Consider the following 18,205-nt stretch of genomic DNA (forward strand, 5'->3'; position numbering starts at 1 on the left):
CTTATTACTAATTTGTAGGAAGTTCAGTTTGTGTGTGAATGTCGACTGACTCCAGGCATTGCCATCCGCAACGTTGGTACTTTCTATCCGAGCGTAATTAAAGAGCTTGTACCTACATACATATGTGCGTTCCACTAAATAGTGTGAGTGCTCTTAAGAATACATATTTGTATGAAACAACATGTATATTATTATGCATTATGGAATATAGAAATTCATATCTGTTTAAGGTGTATTATCATAACCCCAAAACGTTATTATAATATATTCATATCTTTGGACAAAACAATACCTAATGCAGCAAAATAACGAAACCAAATATTTCGTCTTTTTAAATTATTATTTCCACTTCATGACATGATTTTTCATATAAAGTAGGTATTTTTCCTTCTTTCCACACGAATATCATCCCCTCCAATCATCCTTCATCTCTCCCCCTCATCATCTCTATATTCACGCGAAAGTCACATCACAATCGCATTAATCGATTTTACTGGGCAGTTACTAGACCAGGGCCGACATATTATTTAATTTGGTAGAAGTAGAAGTATTTATTACATAATACCCAGATACCTACTTATTATTAACACTTTGTGTATAGTACATAGAGCTACGTAGTCCGGTGTTCAATGCACACATTTGCCAACAAAAAACCGCACACTAACTATACGTGTGGACGCTACTCTCATTTTTGCCGAGCGATTGGAAACAGAAACAGTAGATTTGGGTCCTCGTTAGGAATGTATGCGGTGCACTTTTGTTATGCAAATGTGTAACTTAATAGGGCTTTACGTAACTGCCTTTTACAATATAATGTAGTGCGGGCTTTAAGGAAAGGTATTACTACTTCGATATGGTATTTGGGCTTTTTGCATTATGTTACAAGTGCTTATTACGCCTATCATATATATGAAAGATTTATAGTAAGATGTGCTTGTTTTCTTAATTCAAATCTTATAGAGATGCATTTTTTTTATAATATAGGAGTAGCAGACGAGCATACAGTCCACCTGATGGTAAGTGACTACTGCCGCCCATGAACATCTGTAATCCACCCCAGATACGATTAGATATTCCTACCTGAGGTCGGCTACAGAAGCGCCGCTACTCCTGAGGACTAAGCTGGAACGCCTCGAAAAGTCTGTCTTCCTTACGACACCCTTCAAACCGGAACACAGCAGCGCCTAACACTGCTGTTATTAAATAGAAATAGGTGTGGCGGTGGTACCGCCGGAGTCGAGCCACAAAGGGTTCTACCACCTTCAAAGGACTGACGATTTATTCTGTTATCATTGTACAGTCATACAGAATCTGTATAGGCATTGAAAGGTAAGTATAGGTATAAGAATATCGTTACGTTGACTATCTGGTTTTCAAAAAGTAGGTAAACCTCTGATTAAATAACCATAAAATCCAACCAAATTGGATCACTAGTGTCCGAGAAAATCGCGGATATAAAATACACATACATACATACTTACATATTATATGCATAGCGGTCGAATACAGAACCTCCTTTTTAGTAAAGAGTAAAAAACTCGGTTAAAAAATTCAATTGTATATGAATACTGTGGACAATAGTGAACTCTTTACACTGAGAAGAAACCCGTATCCAGTGGTTGGATACTAGTAGGTTCTAAATAAAAATAGGTTTAGCTCGTCAGAGGACTAGTTCCTTAGGATTTTGAATTAACTATCATCGCATGCACTGTCTCGCATAAAAGTGTTAGGAAAAACAGAATTATGGCATTATAGCAATTTGTACTATTTACGTATTCAAGTATGTATATTGGTTATTGCGTACAGTCGTGCACAGAAATTTTGTAGCCACGCAAGATGTAGACGTCTGTAACTACCAACTTACGGAAAATTATGCCATATACATAACATCACCACTTCCGTTTTTTTTTCGTTATAACATTAATCAAACAAACTTTTTTTTGTTCAAGAAGAAGAAACCATCAAAAGGTACCCGACGCCGTGGGAGCGACGCGTTTATGTGGGATTTTACCGCACTAAAACCCCCCCGGTGGCTGTCCTCAGCGCTTGGTGGAGAACTTCGAGATGTCCGGTGGAATACAACTGGAGTCCTCTAAGAACGATGCCCTATCAGGCTTTGGCCTGGGGAGCAGTTTACGCTCCTCCCGCACACCCCGGGTTCGCTTACATAGCGGTTCGAGCTCTCACTCTTGCACCCTGCAACCCCGGAAGCCGCGTCTTATGACAGGCAGGGGATACCGTAGCCCTATTCTAGTCTCGGGAACACACGCACAAATCAAACAGACCTAATCAACCTAAGCATGTGTAGATACACAAATCGACCTAGATCTGTCTAAAATTATATAATGTCTTAAGCGACATAGCAATGAACGTTTATAATAGAAGCCATAAATGCTAATAAAAACTATCGACGAACTATAAACTTACTGAAATAGCCTGCCTAACTCCATTTACTACAAGCCCAATAAACTCAAAACACAGTATCAAACTAGCCTGTTTCTTAGCGCACAAATCGTACAACCAGCAACAAAATCTGGAAATGATCTTACGTAAGTAACTTAAGGTTTAGTTTTAGGCCGCTATAAATCTATTGTACATTTGTTGCCTAGTGTACAAGTCATTATTTATTACGTACGTAATGGGTAATTGTGAGTCGTAATGAGATTATGCGTAATGCATTTATCTGTGTACCTGTACGTAACATCAGTGGACTGTTATTAAAAACTGTAACTTATTAAATTGGCACGGCTCAGCTGTTTGGTAATTATGCGATAGGAATTATTAGCGTATTTTTGTACATTTGTACAGGTTTATTTTATAATATAGAAGTAGCGAAGAAACGTGGATTCTAGATCACCTCCCATCAGGGAGGTGATCTAGAAACGATAAGCTATACTGGCATGCTGACCATATTCACACGAAGGAACATACCCACGTGACAGGAAAACGCTTTATACGAAATTAGGTGGAATTTGTCGGAAAAAGCTCGTTCGGTTCGACAAGTGCTTAAACGAAGGCATGTACAATGTCTCGTCTAGCAAGGACCCGACGGACATGATACTTCTAGCATTAACGCATTCATCATCATCATCATCAACCCATTACTGTCCCACTGCTGTGCACGGGTTTCTTCTCAGAATGAGAACGAATAGGCCATAGTCCACCGCGCTAGCCAAGTGCGATTGGTAGACTTTACATACCTTTGAAAACCTTTATTTTAAGATTTCTCAGGTATGCAGGTTTTTTCTCAAGATGTTTCCTTCACCGTTTAAGCAAGTGATAATCAATTTCTAATACGCACATAACTTTGATAAATCAGAGGTTCGCGCCTGGGATTTGAACTTCGGTTCCCTCGATCAAGAGCCCGTGTTTCTTAACCACTAGGCTATCACTGCCATAAGAAATTTATTATTCGTTAATAATAAACAATATATCCAATTTTGTCAACCAAAGATCAAACGAAGAAGGAGGAGTCCTCGCTTCATTATCCTCAATGCTGAGGGTCGTGGTCTCTATTTGTCAATTTTCTTCTGACGATTTCTTGCCACCTGCCTCTAATGCCGGCTACGTGTAGAGCTGTGTATGCAGTGGTGTCCAGATTTGTGCGGATTTGGTCAGACCAACGCATTGGATTGCGCCCTCAGGGACTCATCCTGTTGGTTTGCTCCATTTGTATTTGCAAAAATTAATCAATACGTATACAACCTATTTTAGTTTGTTGCGTTCTTTTATAGTGGCTGGTAACAGACATATCTCTCCCAATGTAAAGTTAAAAAGAAATATATTCATTATTCGAAACCTCGCTCTGACGTTTTATTTAAATAGGTTATGGGCCCAGAAAATTTTTATATATAAAATTGAAAATTTAAAATTATAGTACAGATTCGGCATTATGGAAAGTTCTAAAATGAAAAGAAATGTAAAACCTTTTGACGGCGAGAAATACAGTGTGTGGAAATTTAGAATACGGGCATTACTTAGTGAACTTGACGTTATAAAAGTTATCTACGACGAACCGAATATAGATTGCAGTGAGTGGCAGAAGAATAACCGGGTCGCTTGGCTTGTGGTGCAAAATTAGAAGAATCAGATAAAATTGCTCATTTATTTCTGACATTACCCTCAACATACGATGGTGTCGTTACTGCAATAGAAACCTTGTCGGATGATAATTTAACATTAGCTTTTGTAAAAACGAGACTTTTAGACCATGAAGTAAAATTAAAAAACTGAATCCGGTGACACAAGTTTAAAAATTTTGCATACGGAAAGAAAAGCTGAAAAAATATGGCGGAAAAGAAAAATTGACAATTATTCACGGTCGCACACAGGAAAGAAACAAAATTTTATGAAATGTTTTTATTGTGGAAGGAAGGGTCATGTGAAGAACGATTGTTATTATTTTAAGCGATCGAGGCAGCAGAAATCTATTGATCGCATGAGAACGGTTCAAGTTATTGAGACTAACCAACCATCTACTTCTTCAAGTTTTGCTTTCATGACTGGAGATTATCTACTTCAAAATGAAACTGAATATAAAATAACATTTATACTGGACTCGGGCGCATCAGATCACATAATTAACAGAGATGATCTTTTCATAAATTATACTGTTTTAAATGTTCCTCTTAAAATTTCAGTTGCTAAATCAGGTGAATTTATTACAGCTACCAAACGTGGAACCTTGCAGCTTACTAGTAATATGGGCGTACAAGGAGCTTTGGAGAATGTTTTATTCTGCCGTGAGGTCCCATACAATTTATTATCTGTTTCGAGAATGCAACGAGCTGGATATGAAATAATTTTCGACGAACAAGGAGCACGAATTTGCAAGGATGGTAAAATTATAATGAGAGGTATGTTTTCAAATAATTTAATAACTGTAGAGTTTGAACTGTGCTTGAACGTCAGTTGTCCTGCTTCTCAAGTTCATAACAATGACAAAAATAGTTACGGATTATGGCATCAGCGTTTGGGTCATATAGGTAAAAATAAATTTTTACAAATGAGAATTCATGAAATGTTTGACGACATAAATATAATACGTACAGTGGTACCAGATGATAATCTGTGTGAGGCATGTATAAATGGAAAGCAGAGCCGGCTGCCGTTTAACAACGCTAAGGATAAAAGTTTTATTAAACGACCATTATATGTAGTACATTCAGATGTATGTGGTCCTATTACTCCTTCAACTGTTGATAACAAGAATTATTTTGTTCTTTTTGTTGATCAATTCACTCATTACTGTGTTGTTTATTTAATAACATATAAATCTGACGTATTTTCTTGTTTTAAAGATTTTGTTGCAAAGAGTGAAGCTAAGTTTAACTTAAAGCTAGTTTACCTTTATTGCGATAATGGTAGAGAGTATTTATCTACCGAAATGAAAAATTACTGTGTTGAAAAGGGAATCAGTTATCATCTTACAGTTCCTAGGACTCCACAATTAAATGGTGTTTCTGAACGAATGGTTAGAACAATTACAGAAAAAGCTCGTGCTATGTTAAACGGTGCTAAATTAGAAAAAGTTTTTTGGGGTCAAGCTGTGTTAACAGCTGTTTATTTAATCAATATATCACCAACTAAAGCTTTAAAAATATTAAAGACACCATTTGAGATGTGGCATGATAAAAAACCTCAATTAAAATATTTAAAGGTTTTTGGTTCAACTGTTTATGTTCATGACAAACTTTGTAAAAATAAGTTTGATGACAAGTCATGGAAGGGTATCCTTCTGGGATATGAACCAAATGGTTATAAAGTTTGGAATCCTAATTGCGAAAAATTTTGTACAGTCAGAGATGTTATCGTAGATGAGACTAATTTCTTGCAATCCAGGCCTGAATTAGGACTTGAAGAGAATGTTCAAAATTCTTGTGACGAAACTGGTACAGACCACGGGTCAAAATCAGTGTCGATAGAGTCTCGAATCTCTGGTGGTTGTAAATCAGATATACTGAAATCTGATGAGCATGTGTGCTCGAATAAAATTCGCAAAATTAACCATGACGTACTTGAACGGAATAATTCGGTAGATGAAGATTCACATGATATACAAAACACAGATGAGAATTTAAATCTTAGAAGGAGTGATAGGATTAAAAGTCATCCCCCTGTTTCTTATAAACAAATGGTGAATAATTATTTATTGTGTGCTCAATCTATTCTATGTAAATTACCTAGTTCTTTTGCTGAAATTCAAACTAGAGAAGATAAATGTCATTGGGAAAGTGCAATTAAAGATGAATTAAATTCTCTTGAAGTTAATAAAACTTGGACCTTTGTACCAAAGCCAGAGAACAGAAATATTGTAGACAGTAAATGGATTTTTACAATTAAGAACGATGAATTTGGAAAACCCTTGAGGTATAAAGCTCGTTTAGTTGCCAGAGGCTTTAGTCAAGAATACCTTTCAGATTACAATGAAACATTTGCACCAGTTGCAAGAATAGCTAGTTTTAGATTTATTATTTGTTTTGCTAATCAGTTTAATTTATTAATTCATCATATGGATGTTAAAACTGCATTCTTAAATGGTAATCTAAAGGAGGAAATATTTATGAAAATTCCGGAAGGTATAAAATATAAAGATGGTTATGTTTGTAAACTGAATAAAGCATTGTATGGCTTAAAACAAGCTGCTAGATGTTGGTTTGAACTATTTGAGCAAAAACTAAAATCAGGGGGTTTTCAGAATTCATCGGCTAACCGATGCATTTATATGTTAGATAACGGAAATGTCTATAAAAATATTTATCTTGTACTATATGTTGATGATCTGGTAATAGCATGTGGTGAAGTGGAAACACTTACTAATTTTAAAAGCTATCTAATGAGTACATTTAAAATGACAGATTTAAAAGATATTAAATTATTTCTAGGCATAAAAATAACTAGATGCGATGATAAAATATCTTTAGATCAAAGTGCATATAGTAAAACAGTTTTAAATAAATTTAAAATGTCAAACTGCAATCCTGTGAGTACTCCTCTCGAAAGTAAATTAAATTATGAAGCATTAAATTCTGTGGAGAAATATGATGCACCATGTCAGAATGTTATAGGTTGTTTAATGTACATTATGTTATGCACTCGTCCAGATTTGAGTTTTAGTGTAAACTTATTAAGCCGGTATTCAAATAAAAATAATAAAGAACTTTGGCAATGTCTTAAAAGGGTTCTAAGATACTTGAAAGGTACTATTGATTTAAAATTAGTTTACACGAGATGTAACTATAAAAATATTTTATGTGGTTTTGTTGATTCTGATTGGGGTGGAAATGATACAATGGACAGAAAGAGCACAACTGGATATTTGTTTAAATTGTTTGATAAGTGTTCAATTACCTGGTGTACAAAGAAACAGCTGTCAGTTGCAGCTTCTTCCACTGAGGCTGAATATATGGCTTTGTTTGAGGCTGTTAGAGAAGCCTTGTGGCTTAAGTCATTGGCTCTCAGCTTAAAAATTAATATTACTTTGCCTATAATTATTTATGAAGATAATAACGGCTGTATAAGTATTGCTAATAATCCAACTTGCCATAAACGATCTAAACATATAGATATTAAATATCATTTCTCCAGAGAACAAGTTGAGAAAAATATAATAAAATTAAATTATATTCCGACAGGTAAACAACTGGCAGATGTTCTGACGAAGCCGTTGCCCGTCGTCACTTTTTGTAAATTTAGAGAAGGAATGGGCTTAGAATAATTGATTTAATTTAGAATTTTAATTTCTTTACCACTTATTAATTAATATAAATAAGTGAAATGGTCTGGTTAGGTTTTCCTGGGTTTTTCCTAATCCTTGCAACAAATGTTGGACCATGATTATGTATTCCCCAGTAAACATTGGGAAAGAGTATATGATCTGTTTAGGTATTTTTGTTATTGTATAAATGTTGTTATAATTGGAGGATTAATTTTTGAGGGGGCGTGTTGGTTTGCTCATCAATACGTACACAACCTATTTTAGTTTGTTGCGTTCTTTTATAGTGGCTGGTAACAGACATATCTCTCCCAATGTAAAGTTAAAAAGAAATATATTCATTATTCGAAACCTCGCTCTGACGTTTTATTTAAATACATCCCATCAACCTTTCCGGTTACCAGAAGCTTTTCTAGGTTCTCGCCTCTTCTGGAAATGTGTCCGGAAAACTGAAAAAATTGCGGAGGCAGGTTGACAGTCGAATACAGAAGTAATAGGCATAATAATAGGCAGAAACTGTCAAATTTTGATCTTTGATACCTAAGGTGGTTTTCGATACTGCACCTGAACACAAGTCGTTTTCTTTATTATAAGCAAATCAGTGCAATATTTCAAAAGTATTAACTCACAATAAAATTTACTGTATAATTTGGTGGAATGCGTCCAAGAAACACGTGTTACGTATGAATATGAATTTTTACAACGCATTATAAATTTTAATTAACCAAAATCAAGGTTATTTCAATGACAACATTTCGTAATGTGAAATGGTTAACTGTTGCAAAAATATATTAAATATATTCTATTTTTATAGTCCGGATAGCGTAGTGGTTGTTAAATCAGTGATGTGTGGAGGGATCCGCGTTCGATGCTTGGCAGATGTAAAAGTTATGTGGGTCTATGATTCGGATAGTACTAGTAGAGTTTTACATTTCAATAAAACTGCAAATACTTTAAAATAATAATGTGGTAGTGGATAGACGTACATCTTTTTGTTTGTATCTTAGTCAACAAATGTTGCGGAAAATTTTATGTGTTACCTTTTGTAGTCCCCAGCAACAACTTATTAAAAAATCTTGTTTCCAAATTGTAAACAATACTGTATTGTAATATTTATTACAATATGAGACAATATACTTAACCATCGTGTAATTAAAACAAAGTTTTGACTTTTATTTTGTGGCTTTGATATGTATCGGTAGCGCATGATGCTTGCCTGTTGGAATCTCGTTACACGCACACACTTACACTTGCAGGGAGGCAGGGGAGAGCAAGTCACGTGGATATAACGCTTTTTCCTTACGTGATGATTTACCAGTAACTCTGCATTAATCATACCACTTAACTCTTACTGCATAATTTAAAAAACTTCGTATAACATATCTATGATTCCATAAATAAATTGTAAGAGGGCCAATGACGTCATATCACTATAAACAATGTAATAAACATTATTTAACACCCGAGATGAATCTTAACTAGTAGTTTTTACGCTACGATGATACTAGCGATTGCATTAAAATTATATACATCGAGGTCATATTCCGTGGTCTTATTACTTCACCGTTTATCGGAGCAAAGTGAAATGTTCGCGATATCGTGTGAAGATGCCTTAATCTTATGTAATGATATTCCAGTTATAAAAACACTTACTTGTATTGAATCGCATTTAAATATCATTACGCTCTATAAAATCTAGGGTCCGAAATGTTATTAAGTTGATTAGTAAACATTACTAGGTTATTACCATTATTGTCCCTGTAGTTCCGGGACTAGAATAGGGCTACGGTATCCCCTGCCTGTCGTAAGAGGCGACTAAAAGGGGGCTTCCGGGGTTGCCGTCGGCAAGAGTGGGAGCTCGAACCGTCCGGAGAGCAACCCCGGGAAGGACGGCGGCATGTGTGGTCGCATGCCGTCGTAAACACCAGGTGTGCGGGAGGAGCGTAAAGTGCTCCCCCCAGGGCAGAGCCCGACCGGGGCATCGCGCTCGGAGGACTCCGGTTGTGTTCCATTGGAGATCCCGGAGTTCTCCACCAAGCGCTGAGGACGGCTACCGGGGGGGTTTTAGTGCGGTAAAAATCTCACATAACCCGGCGTCGCTCCCACGTCGTCGGGTACCTTTTGAAGGTTTCCCCCTCGAAAACAAAAAAAAAAAAGGTTATTACCATTATACGGTAACTACGAGTAAAATCTTCCCGATAAGACTATGCTTCTAATGTTGCTTATTATGGGACATATATGTATAATAGTAATAATATAATTTTGATGTTCCTGTTCCACCCACTTGTTAAGAATTAACTGATTCAATAGTTAGAAGCTGTGGTAGTTACCGTACTCCTCCGAAACGGCTTTACCGATTTTCACAAAATTTTATATGCAAGGTCTGAGAATCGGCTGCTATCTATTTTTCATACCCCTAAGTGATAAGGGTTGTTCACCCTTAACATTTTTTTATTTATATGGCAACACAAAGTTTGCCGGGTCAGCTAGTCTGGTGGTCAGCTAGTATACTAATATTATAAAGAGGAAAACTTTGTTTGTTTGGTTGTAATGATTAGGCTCAAAAACTACTGGACCGATTTTAAAAATTCGAAAACTACATTATCTATGAGTAATATAGCCTATATTTTATATGAAATATATTTGATACATAGATTTTGAGGCGGTACAAAGTTTGCCGGGTTAGCTAGTAAGTAATATAAAAGCAACGAATTGAGACTGTCGGAGTACGGCCGCTCCCCGAGCATGACCTAGCTCAACAGGAGATCTTCAAATGTTAAAAAGCTTTTAATTTAAATGCGATGGTAATATCGCCATATCTATCTAATTACAGCAGTACTTGTTAACAGTTATTCTGGTACCAATCTATAGTGTCTTTTGTGGTGACTTCACGCGCCTCGTCAAGAGATGACCCTACACGTATCTGAATCACGCTATCGAAGTTTTTACAATATCTTGTATAGTGCGCGTCAAACTGTTAGTCCGCTCTAAATATAGAAACTAGTTGAGTCGTATAGCAAATTGTACTAGCATATACAAGCTCCGTACTCAGACTGACGGAGCACGACCGCTCCCCGGTCATGATCAACTCTTTGCTCGATACATATTTTTATCTCTTATTTAATTGCAACCATTAATCAAAAATATGGTTTCAAAATCAATGATGATACAGTTATTCTCCGGTTAACCGCAAAGCAATCGACATTCGGTTTTGGCAGAGTATAATTAAAGCCGCAAGCCACATATTTATTTGCTAAATGTCAAACACAAATGCATTCTTGGGTAATATATAAGCCCGAAACTTTGTTTGTTTTTTGGTTTGACTGTATGACTGTTTGTTCGCTATTAGTTTCACATTATTATATATGACGTTGAAAATGCAGTGAGTGAATTTATTAGGATAAAATATTTTCTCATAGTCCATTTTAAGTAGATTAAAAATAAACTGCCAAGTGCGACTCGAACCTGCATAAGAATGGTTCCGCACCATGTGATATTTAACTTTTTTTAAATATAGTTTTATAATATAACCATAGATTAGTAAAGATACTTCACCGCCTTGAAATTGAATGAAGCCACAAACGGCTTATTAGTAAGTTCTTTTTTTGAATCCTTGACAAATAAAAACATTTTTAGAGAAATTTTACGAATAAATAACTAATACTGCGCAATTTACATAATAAATAAATAATTATTTCAAAAATTTTAGGGACATTTTAGGACGGAGACATGGCAAAACTTTTTTACGCAACTATTTCAATTCTCGAAACTGGGTACATTTTCTTGTTAGGAGTGAGTAATCTTTACTAATCTATGAATATAACAAGAAAGGTTATTATACCAATGCTTATTTCTAAATATCTGTAGTATATGCACTGGGAGAATTTCACGTGTCTGTCTATTACGGTTGAATAGATTAATGATTATTTACTATATTATCCACATATATCTTGTGACAAGACTCTAAAATAATTTATTAATCTGAGTAGTCTTGTAACAAACGGATCGCAGGCTTCGTAATAGGCTCCTGGCTTTATCCTTTGGGAACAGAACCCTAAAATTGTTAACCGTATAATTTTTGTTTTCACTATGAGTTTCAAAGATTTTTAAATTAAAAATAATCTGTTTCTTGGTCAGTAATGAGTATATCTTAAAATATTTGTTTCAAACACTCAATAAATAGTATATTTAAAGCCATTACGTTACGCACGTTAATTTTTAAATGCATATTTTATGTTTTGTTGAGAAATAGTTTATTGCAAAATTTTACATTGTTGTTGCTCCATTTTCATCATCACTGCAGACCATTTACATTGCTGGGTAAGTGTAGTGTGGGTAGGTACCTTTCTTTATTTACGAAAGGAAGACCTTCAAAAGGTACCCGACGACGTGGAAGCGACGCCGGGTTATGTGGGATTTTTACCGCACTAAAACCTTCCCGGTGGCCGTCCTCAACGCTTGTTGGAGAACTCTGGGGTCTCCAACGGAACACTATTTCGTCGTTGGACCACGACGTAAACTGTGTCCAAAATCAGCGTCGACTTCAGAACTATGTACTAAACCAACATTTATTTAAAATAGTTTTTATATTGTCGTGACATAGAAGTCGGATATATTTTGTTACTTTTTTAATAATTGTATAATATGGTGTAGAGTAAACCATGATTAGTGTACAGTCACCATTAGATAAGTATATTATATCATAATGTAATATATGTCGTACGTCTCACGTAAGAGTGAATGTAATTAATAGATTACATTAACAAAATAATCTACATTTACCCAAATAAATAAAATTATAGTATCTCCGTCTATGTCATTTCAAATAATTTCGACTTTCTAAAAGTTTATCTTTACAATACATAACCATTAAAAATAAATTATATGTTATTTTTAATTTTATTGATTAGAAGAAGAAGCAAACGAGTATTTCTTTTTTTTAAATATAGGAGTAGCAAACGAGCATGCAGTCCACCTGATGGTAAGTGACTACTGCCGCTCATGGACATCTGTAATCAACCTAAGATAGGATTAGATATTCCTACCTGAGGTTGGCCACAGATGTGCCGTTACCCCTGAGGACTAAATTATGTCTCCCTTACCACACCCTTCGAAACGGAACACAGTAGCGCGCGCCTAACACTGTTATTAGGTAGAAATAGGTGTGGCGGTGGTGCCGCCGGAGTCGAACCACAAAGGGTTCTACCACCTTCAAAGTATGCAGTCTATCTAATGGTAACTGGAAACTGTCGTCCATGGACATGTTTAATTAACCCCAGATAAGATAGTTTTCTGAGCTTGGCCACAGATGCGCTATGTTAGCCTTGAGGACTTAGTTTTTTAATTTAGTCCTCAAGGGTAGAAACGCCTCCGATGAATATGTTCCCTTTACCACATTATTCAAACCAGAACATAACGCGCGGAGGACTTTAGTTTAAACTCCTTTTACACTAAGAGGAGTCCAATGCCCGACAGTGGGACAGTAATTAGTTGATGACGATGGCCTATATTTCTAGTTATTTAGAATTAGATATAAGAATTTAAAATGTTATTAAAACAGGCCATATATTGCAAAACGATCATATAATTATGATTTTGAAATAAACATGTCTTTATAAGACGGGTCAAATTGAAGGTGAACACCCCCAAATAAGGAGTTATTTGGTATCGATTAGAAATCAAATTATAACCAAACACCTACTGAATATACGTATACGATGTTTGCAAATATCCACGTGTATATACGCTCCTATACCAAATTTGGGGAGAGATTCATGCTTAATTTTAGTTAATTGATACAAATTTTGCTTTCACGTTAGACCTGAATTCGAATCGTCCGCAAATTAGAATTTGGAAGTGTAACTTCTTAGATATTTCAGGCACGATTCTATAATTGATAATTAGGACTTTAGGATTAGGATTGACTGCGTTGAGGACTTCCAGGGACTTGAAGGAACTTCCAGGGAACGCAACCGGAGTCCTCTAAGCGTATGGACCCCATCGGGCTCCGCCCAGGTGAGCATAAGCTTACCACATCCTCTGGTGTCCTTCCCGGGGTCGCTGGCCGGCGGTTCGAGCTCCCATTCTTGCCGCCCACTACCCCGGAAGCCCCGTTTTAGTCGTCTCTTACGACAGGCAGGGGATACCGTAGCTCTATTCTGGTCCCGGAACCACAGGGACAATTGTGACGAAACCTATAGTCCATAATTACTAAAATTGCGTGAAGTATAACAAGCTTCATATAGCTAGCATGCTGGGTATGGTTTCAATTACAGCTTAAATCGCTTAAGTGAGACACAGAAGAGCCCGTGCCCAGTAGTGGGACAGTAATGGGTTGATGATGAAGCATATTAAAATGCGATTAGCTGCAGATTCCGCGCATGCACGCATCTGGTCGATATTATGTATTACGTTACATAACCATATGAGTAGTGGTGACCATCTTAACAAGAATGTATTTGGGGACGCTATATACATACATACACACACATACATACGAGTACTATACATATAAACGGGGTGTTGAAAAAAAACGGACATAATGACAATAAAATTAAAGATAATATAAGGAACAGAAGATAACGAAATGTTCAAAAAATATTATTGATTTAAGTAAATCACTAGCTGTTGCTCGCGACTTAGGACGCGCGGAAAAGTAAATATTTAGTCCCTATTTACCTTCTTAGGGGTAGATTATCAATGTCTTATTAAAGGTCTACATCATAAAATAAACCTTTTGGCCAAATGTCATGGATCTACATTAACTTAAATTATTAGTTAACAAATCTCTCGTAGTTTTCAAACTAATGAATTCAAAACATTAGTTATCATTAAATAAATAATATTATTAAAATTTCGTTCTACTTTTACACTTGTCGTATGGTCACACTACAACTTATGTAAACATTAGTTAGTCGATAGGTGACCATGTAATACAAAAGAACAACAAAAAGTATAATAAATATATACGTTTGAAAGGAGCTAATTATATTTTTATGCAAAGTTACTTAGTAGCTCGCAGTGGGCACGCATAATGCTAAAGTTGCTCAATATTAAGTCACTTATTTTTAATTGGATTTAATGTGCTGAGATCTTTTGTTTTTTTTAATGCTTGTCTTATTTAGCAAACAAATATGGCGCCTTAATGTCAAGTAACTAAAACATGAATGAATGAGTCTACTTATGAATGAAATCTAATGAACAATAATCTATCAACAAAATGTATTACCGAATAGTGAAAACTTATTTGATATTCATAAACATGGTTAAATAGGTTAAATAGTAAATAAGGAAAAATCACGATTGTAACTATAATAGCTGTGCTTTTTTCAAACTAGGGCAAAAAAAAAAACAAATAATGATTTAGGAACTGCCAAAATCGGCGAATATACGTTAAATATATGAGTTAAGTCGATACCTATCGAGGATTATCGATTAACTGTTATTTCCGTTCCACCGATGATTAACCCTCTACTAAATCGCAAAGTAGTTCAAGTTGCATTAATTTTAATTATTCCATAAATAAACCAAAAACTATCAGTTTTCGACCAAATAATTAACTAATGAATAAAAAAATATGATACATTTTAATATAAGTACTCTGACAGAATACGTTGTGTAAACAAAACGCGTGCGCAGTGCGTAAGTGCCGCAATGTTTCACACGTCATACCAACAATCACCCGATTGACCCGTGTTTCACAAGTGAAATGATTTGAGAAGACGGCAGCTTAATATTAAGGCGAAGACTAGACGCTGTTACATTTTTTTATACTTGCAATATATTTTTGAGATAACACATAAATATTTAACTAATATTATTTAATACGTACCTTCTGATGGCATTCTAAAAGAGGTCAAATCTAAAAGAGCCAAAGAGGTATATCTTTATGATGTGAATCTGTCTATAATTTAATAAATTATTTGGCAGTGATATGCAAAATCACAAGAGAAATTTTAGTCACAGTGACCGTATTCATTTACGATATTGCAATGCACTAATGAACCCGTTATTACAAAAAACATCTTTGCCTTTTTGGGTACTAAAGCATCATTTCCTGTCCTTAAATAATCGACACTTGAAGGTTTATTACAGATGTCTATGAGGGGAAGTCGCCACTTACCATCAGGTACCTACTCTGCAAAATAGCGAACGCGCTATTCGAGCTTCATAAAATAAATCTATATTATAAGTATGTACTTTACTTATAAAATACTATATGACAACAGACAAAGAAGAAACATTGCTTAATAAAAAAACACATGCACGATGTTATTGTTAATTATTTAATATACATATTTATGTAAGGTTTGTGGATTTACCCAAATATATTCATAATGTGTATGATTGAGCCTTAAGTCGATTACATCTTCACACAATAGGCACTAGAATACGCTAAGTAGATCATGTTGCTTGAAACGGCTGGCCTATCAAAACATTACAAGCAACCAAATTATTTTAGATACATAATCTAATAATCTAAATTACTTATCTGAATGTTATCTAAGATTAATGGATGCACCCAAATATATTCATAATGAGTATGACTGAGCCTTAAGTCGATTACATCTTCACACAATAGGCACTAGAATGCGCTAAGTAGATCATGTTGCTTGAAACGGCTGGCCTATCAAAACATTACAAGCAACCAAATTATTGTAGATACATAATCTAAGTTATTTATCTGAATGTTATCTAAGATTTGTGGATGCACCCAAATATATTCATAATGAGTATGACGGAGCCTTAAGTCGATTACATCTTCACACAATAGGCACTAGAATGCGCTAAGTAGATCAATCAGAACAAGTAGATCAAAGTCTATCAAAACATTACAAGCAAACAAATTATTGTGGATACACAATCTAATAATCTAAGTTACTTATCTGAATGTTATCTAAGATTTGTAATGTAAGATTAAATTATAGTACATTTATAATTGTAACATTATTCTTTAAATTAGATCCCGGCGGCACCACTGCCACACCTATTTCTGCCTAAGAACAACAGTGTTAAGCGCTGCTGTTCTGCTTTGAAGGGTGTGTCAAGGGAGACCTTATTATTTTTTTTGTTAACGAGGGGGAACCTTCTAATGGTACCCGGTGCCGAGGGAGCCACACAGGATTCTTACCGCACTAAAACGTCCTCGGTGGTCGTCCTTGGCGTTGCTAAGAGGTCTCCAGGATCTCCAATGGAACGCAACCGAAGTCCTCTGAACGCGTTGCCCCTGCCGCCTAGGTGAGCTTCAGGGCTCGCTATAACATCTGGCGTTTGACGACGGTATGCGACCACACACACTGCCGTCCTTCCCGGAGTTGTTTGCCAGACTGCTCGACCTCCCAATCGCCTCATACGACAGGCAGGGGGATACCGTAGCTCTATTCTGGTCCTTGAACTACAGGGATAAACAAGGGAGACGTGCGTATCCGAAGCATTCCAACTTAGTTCTCAGGGTTAGCAATGAAACTGCTTACTGCTACACATGCTTAAAATATAAAACCTGTTTTAAGTCTTGTACTGGCACACATATACTACTCGTATATTTATACGTACAAATAAACTATATTTCATTGAATTTGAACTGCGGGAACTTACATTTTTTTTTTTTTTTATCCTATAACCTAACGATTAGGCAGACGTGCTACCTGATGGAAAGTAGTCAACGCCGCCTATGGACATTTGCAACACCAGAGGAGTCGCCAATGCATCGCCGGCTTTGTATGAGAGCTCTTTTTGCACCTTTTTTGAAGAGCCCCATGTCATAGCGCTCCGGGAATACCTCAGGAGGAAGTTCATTCCACATCTTACACGTCCGCGGCAAGAACGTCCGTGCAAACCGAACCGTGGAGGACCGCCACGAGTCCAGTTACATTCAGTAGCTTGGGTTTCCTCACTATATTTCCCTCAACCGGTAAAGCCAGCGACATTTATTTTATTTCCATACGCATATTATAACGCAATGGTAGTCGAATCCTTGCGAATTCCTTGAATAAGTACCTATATCTCCTTAAGCACACCCTTCAAAAACCCTTTGAGGCACATATCAGCACTTAATTCTATTGTTAATGGGCAGGAATAGGTGCCGTCGGAGTCGAACCACAAACATTCGTAATCATCATCATTAACCCATCACTGTACCATCTGTGCGGTACGGGTCTCCTCACAAAATGAGAAGGGTTAGGCCATAGTCCACCGCGCTGGCCAGGCGCGGATTAGTAGACTTCACATACATTTGAAAACATTTTTTAAGATTTCTTAAGTACGCAGGTTCCTCCTTTGAGAAATTATTTTTGAAAAATCAGAGGTGTCTGGTATTTGAATTTATTCTCCCCTCGATCAAAGGTCGAGTTTCTTAACCTAGATTCTAACTAGTTTCTAACTAGGCTATAATTGTTACAAAGAATTAAACCTTTAAATGTCTCTTACCATACTCTTCGAACCAGTACACAGCAGCGCTTAACACTATTGTTAATTCTTATTATCTCCTTTGCC

The sequence above is a fragment of the Epargyreus clarus genome, unplaced genomic scaffold, assembly GCF_041222505.1.
Source record: "Epargyreus clarus isolate Ecla_fem2 unplaced genomic scaffold, WU_Ecla_fem_2.2 ptg000032l, whole genome shotgun sequence".
In the NCBI taxonomy this organism is placed as follows: domain Eukaryota; kingdom Metazoa; phylum Arthropoda; class Insecta; order Lepidoptera; family Hesperiidae; genus Epargyreus; species Epargyreus clarus.